Source organism: Scyliorhinus canicula, chromosome 15, assembly GCF_902713615.1.
Source record: "Scyliorhinus canicula chromosome 15, sScyCan1.1, whole genome shotgun sequence".
Classification (NCBI taxonomy): Eukaryota; Metazoa; Chordata; class Chondrichthyes; order Carcharhiniformes; family Scyliorhinidae; genus Scyliorhinus; species Scyliorhinus canicula.
The window spans coordinates 111741202-111747344 of record NC_052160.1 but is presented as its reverse complement, the minus strand read 5'-3'; positions in this window follow the sequence as shown (position 1 = coordinate 111747344).

Below are 6143 nucleotides of genomic sequence, written 5' to 3'. Positions count from 1 at the left end.
TTGATCAGTGCTAATATCTGTAAGAGAAAAAAAAATGTTCTAATATTCCTTTTGGTCATCTAGAAATTCCAGGGATATTGCGGCCAAAGATGATTGTGTTTCTGGAGACAACCTCTTTTAAACTGTAATCTGTCTTTTTCCAATACTTAGGCACTTGAAGTTCCTTTTGATTAAAATTCTTTATCTCTGTGATGAACTTCAAAAGGTAACAGAGGGAGGGTCTGGAATTTGAGAATAACAGGGAGGCAGAGATGGTGGCAGAATCTTATCAGAATTTGGCAAAGTGTCAGGCTCAGACTGAAAACTGGTGTGTAACTCTCCAGTTACACAGACAAGTTCTCTCGAGAACCTAAGACTCTTTAAAGAAACAAATGAGGGGAATGGCTTATGTTGTCACTCTGGTGGGGAGGGCCCTGTTGGATTAAAGAATTTACAGTGCAGAAGGAGGCCATGCAGCCCATCGAGTCTGCACTGGCCCATGGAAAGAGCACCCTATTTAAGCCCACACCTCCACACTATCCCCATAACCCAGTAACCTCACCTCACCTTTTTGGACACAAGGGAAATTTAACATAGCCAATAAACCGAACCTGCATGTCTTTGGACTGTGGGAGGAAACTGGAGATTGTGGAGGAAACCCATGCAGACACAGGGAGAACGTGCAGACTCCACACAGACAGTGACCCAAACAGGAATCGAATCTGGGACCCTGGAAGTGAGAGTGCTAACCACTATGCTACCGTGGCGCCCAGAGCCAGCAACTGGCTCCATAGAGATCAGGGCGCCATCTTTAAAGATCACCCTGATTGGAACCGTAAGGGCCCTTCTTGTTGATCCCCTTATTTTCCCTTTATTTTTGCTGTTATCACTTTGATCTATGGATGCTTAATGGACTTTAAGTCGAGCAGGGGAAGAAAGGAATTAAAAAGTTACAAAACAGAACACTGTGCTAGCCTTCAGACAGCAGAACTCAGACTTCTCGGCACCCAAGAGATCGGTGGGCCTTGATTCGATTGGTTGGCTGGAGCCAATGGATTGGCCAAAAGGCCGTATTCTGCCCAGTAACATGCGGTGATTGGGTCCTGCCTGAGTGGGGTGATTTTCAGAGAACCAAGGGAAAGGCAGTGGAGACTTGGACACCCAGAAGAAAGGACCTGCTCTTTCTCTCCTTTGTGCTTTCTCCAGAAAAGTTGCTGTATTTCTGAAATGCCTTAATGAATCTACGGTGAAAATCATTGCAGACTAGAAACAGGAATCGCGAACTGAAAACCTAGATTGTGGAAAGGTGTGCAAGCAACAACCATCTGAAACTAAGACTTTTTTTTTACTTTCATTATTTTTGCACATCTCTTCTCCACTCTGTCTGTCTTGTGTGTTTGCAGAGGGGGAGGCGAGTTTAGTGGTGTGTGTGTGGGGGGGGGGGGGGGGGGGGGGTGGAGTTTGGGATTAGGTCATAGTTAACCTGTTGTATATGCTGCGTATTTAATTATAGTTAGTTATTAATCAACTTAATTATTTAAATTTCCAAATCTGGTGACTGTGGTTATTGGGCAGCTAAGTGCCAAAGACTAACGAATTTATTTATTAATTTCAATTGTGTTGCAACCCCAGGTCACGTGTGGCAGGAATTGACCGCGCACTAACCCAGGGGTTTGTAACAGCACTGACACCTAACAGTTCCCACCACAGAGGTATCGGGAGCTCTCACTCCCCCCACCGATAATCATCGGCAGCAGTTTCACAACCACCCCGCAAGAATCATTACCGGCATTCCAAACCCCTCACCACCGCAGAAGTATTGCCACCATAAACCCCCTCAGTGCCCACTCTTGAACTGCCACTCAACATTAATGAACCCCCCTCCCATGGGGTTATCACTAGGGCTCACTCCTAGCACAGGTTGGCACAGTGCAAGTTAGTGAGGGGGGGGGGGGGGGGGGATCATAATGCAGGGGACTCATGAATAATATTTAAATGCATCAAAATCTATTTAAATTAGGTCCCAGCCCTTTTTGGGCGTGAAACTCGTGACTTCGTTGACAAGGAATGTGGAAAGTCGGGGAACCGAGTCTCTGAACAATCCGTCCGCGTCGCTGTTCTCTCAGATGGTGATGACAGGATGTAACTCACCCCCGATGTTGCATTCTAGTCTCCTTCTGGATGTTACTGGTGCCTTCTGTAGGCTCCGATTTTTGCAGCAACAAACTGACCAAGCTTAAACTCATCGAATTTCACAAGTGGGGTTCTGGCCATTGGCCAGCTACTATTGGCACACAATAGAGGCCAATTCATATTATGAAAGAAGCTTCAATCTCCCATTGTCAATCGGAACAGATGGGGCGGGGGGGGGGGGGGGGCTTCATACCCTCCTTGCATAACAAGTTGCATTAGTCATTCTTTGTTCGTGGCAGTTTCTGAAGTCTGACTCTTGTTCCTCGCGCTTCGCAGAGTTCAAGCAATGTCAGGTGTGAAGTCCATCAAGCAAACTATTTAACATGTCCCCTGGTAACCCATGTTTAAAGGCTTCTAAAAAATATGGCAAATTTATAAGTCAGGTAACACTGCAGCCATTTTAAAGCACAGTATCACAGTTCTAGCTGTTTCCTTCCTTTTTAAAACCAGTTCAAGGCATTACATCAGCCAACCAACTGAACAATTAATATTCCACATTACACATGGCACATCTTTGTGATCTCAGAAAATCTTTATTGAATGCGTGTCGAATGATGAGTTCCAATTCAAAAATGTTATTTCTAATGTCTTATTTTCATATATGCTCTGAACTGTTCAAATGTATATGAGAAAGAATACATGAATGACAAAAAAAATCATCTATCTGTATATTGTATTTTTATTTACTAATCTTGCCCCACCAACAGTTATCACCATCAGTAATTTCAACATTGAATATTACAGATTTTCTTTGTGGCGGTTCTATACCATAACTAATATAACATAGTATATTGTTCCTGCAACAAGGTATTGGTGAGACCTCACCTGATTGATTTTGATTTAATTTATTGTCACATACCAAAGTACAGTGCAAAGTATTTTTCTGCAGCCATGGGAACGTACACAGTACGTACATTGTAGACAAAAAAAGAATAATCGAAGAGTACATTGACAAATGGGATATTGACAAAGAGTGATTGGTTACAGTGCGGAACAAGGGCCCAAACAAAGCAAATACGTGAGCAAGAGCAGCATAGGGCATTGTGTGTAGTGTTCTTACAGGGAACTGATCAGTCCGAAGGAGTCTAGTAGCTGTGGGGAAGAAGCTGTTCCTATGTCTGAATGTTTGGGTCTTCAGACTTATGTATCTTCTGCCTGATGGAAGCGTCTGGAAGATGGCAAAGCCTGGGTGGGAGGGGTCTCTTTAGTACGGTGTACAGATTTTGTCACCTTACTTGAGAAGGGATGCAGTTGCTAGGAGGCAGATTAGGGGAGGTTCACTAGATTGATTCCAGAGATAAGGAGATGAGGGGTTTGTCTTATGAAGAGATATTGAGCAGTTTAGGCCTATACTCTCTTGAGTTTTGAAGAATGAGAAGACCTAATGGAGGTATATAATATGATAAATGGTATTGACAAAGTAGGCATAGAGCGGATGCTTCCTGTTGTTGGGCAATCTAAAACGAGAGGTCATAGTTTTAGGATAAGGGGAGAAAACGTATAACAGAGAGGACAAATTATTTCTCTCAAATGGTTGTGAATCTGGAATTCACTATCCCACAGTGCGTTGGATGCTGAAACACTGAGTAAATTTAAGGATAGGACAGACAGATTTTTAATTAGTAATGGGTTGATGGGTTATGGAGAATGGGCAGGAAAAATGGAGTCAAGGCTGAGATAAGATCAGCAATGATTGTATTGAATGGTGGATCAGGCTCGAGGGGCTGAACTGCCTATTCTTGCTTCTAGTTCTTATATATCTGATCTGGCTTCATTGAGATTTAGTCTCGGATCAGATGATTATGTTCATAGGTTCATGGAAGACAAATCACAGCGCCAGAGTGGATTCACAGCTTGGGTCACTGTCTTTGTGGAGCCTACACGTTCTCCCCGTGTCTGCGTGGGTTTCCTCCAGGTGCTCCAGTTTTCTCCCGAAAGATGTGCTATTAGGTAATTTGGACATTCTGAATTCTCCCTCTGTGTACCCGAACAAGCGCTGGAATGTGGCGCCTAGGGGCTTTTCACAGTAACATCATTGCAGGGTTAATGTAAGCCTACTTGTGACACAAATAAAGATCATCATAAAATTTCTACAGTGCAGGATGCCATTTGGCACTCTGAAAGGACCCAGTACCCCACCCACCCACCCCACCCTATCCCCATAACCCAGAAACCTAACCTGCACATGGACACTAACGGCAATTTAGTATGGCCAATCCACCTAACCTCCACATCTTTGGACTCTGGGAGGAAACTGAAGCACCCAGTAGAAACCCGCACAGACACGGGGAGAATGAGCAAACTCCACCCAGCCAAGGCTGGATCTTTATGGTCCAGGTCCATTCCCAAATAATTTAGACAAAAATGAATTATTAGTAATGTATGGGCCAGCAAGCTGGGAGACTCAGGAAGGCCAGGTATACAATTATCAGCTACAAGGGCAAAATTACCTGACAGCCTCAAGCATTGCTGATTGCTGGAGTTAGATGCAAGTGTGAAAATAAACAGTGGGAACAAACACTCATTGCCAAAAACTTGATCAGCAGGGGAAAATTGATGGGTTGGTTATAAAATTCACACACTCCAACTCAATTGTCACTTCGTATTACGGGCAAGTCCCACACTGGGGTTGAAAGTGTGAAAGCAGGTGGCAGGGCCTCAGGTGGCATATTGCCAGTGGTGGCACAAGTAAGGATGGCAACCTGCCTTTACGGGCCGCCAGCTGCATAGCACTACCACTGGTATTAGCCATTGCTAAGGCAGCGGCTTCGATGGTCTGGCACTCTCAAAACCAGGTAAGGTCGGGGAATGCCAGGGCCTGGCAGCCAGGCCCATGTGAAGTGGCTGGGCAGAAGGGGTGCAGTTTCTTGGAACACCAGCAGAGGCTTTGCTGTAAAGTGACCATTGGCTTGGCGGCCCCTCTGGAACCATGGAGTGCCCAGCAAGGAGGCAACCCCCCAGAAACTGGTGGAAAGCGGCCAGCATGTGACAGCACCCTCCTGTGACACAGGCAAAAATGGCCATGTGGACAGGAAGTCATTCAAGTGGCTTAATTGGTCTCACAACAGGCACCCAAGTTAGCAACCTTCCTGCTGCTGGGAATATAACATGGCAGCAGGAAGGGCCTGGGCTCCCCCCACTAGCTCCTGATGCCTTCCCCATCATCTGCCATGTTGCTTGTGCTCCCGACTCCCAGCCTGAAAAATTCAGCTCTTTGCAAACAGGATGAAATGAAAAATATTCTGCTTGTGCTTCAGAATTGATGCCACAGTAACCTCTCTCTTTGCTCTCCTGACATGACCATGCACAATTATTTTAAGAGAAAAAGAGTGTGGATGTTTGTGCTGGGACAAAACTGACAATCATTATTAAATTACTAAAGACCAGTTTAGAATACTTTCTACCAATACCTCACACAATCATTCTAATCACTACGATTAATGGTGTTATTTTTAAATAAGCTGCTAAAGAGCCCTTTCTGTTCAGCTTTTACATGTAATTGCAGTCTAGATGGATTGTTGTTCAACTATTCCTCTGAATCTCTCACGTTACAGATACAAATGTATCGCTTGAATGATGAATTTTTATTGGAAAGTCGAGAGAAGACAGTGAACAATGCTCACCATAAATAGCTATAAAGATGTTAAGCTCTATTTAATATTTTTCTAAAATAGCTGGCTACCCAAGCGTCAACGATCCAGTCAGCTCTTCATACAATTATTAGCCACAATGGCAAAATTGGCCGATAGCAATCATTACTGGTAATGTTAAAAATGAATACCTTTTTGGATGCTGATAAGGGGATATCAATGAAGCACTGAAAAATCCACATAAGGAAATCTGATCTCACCCAGGAGAAGTACAAAGCCAGCAGTCCAGATCTATATAGATGCATAACAGAGCATCCTTCAGTGCAAGAGACCAGAGGAGTGCAGAAAATTGTGCTTCTGGGCTGCCCGAGGGCTCTTCAA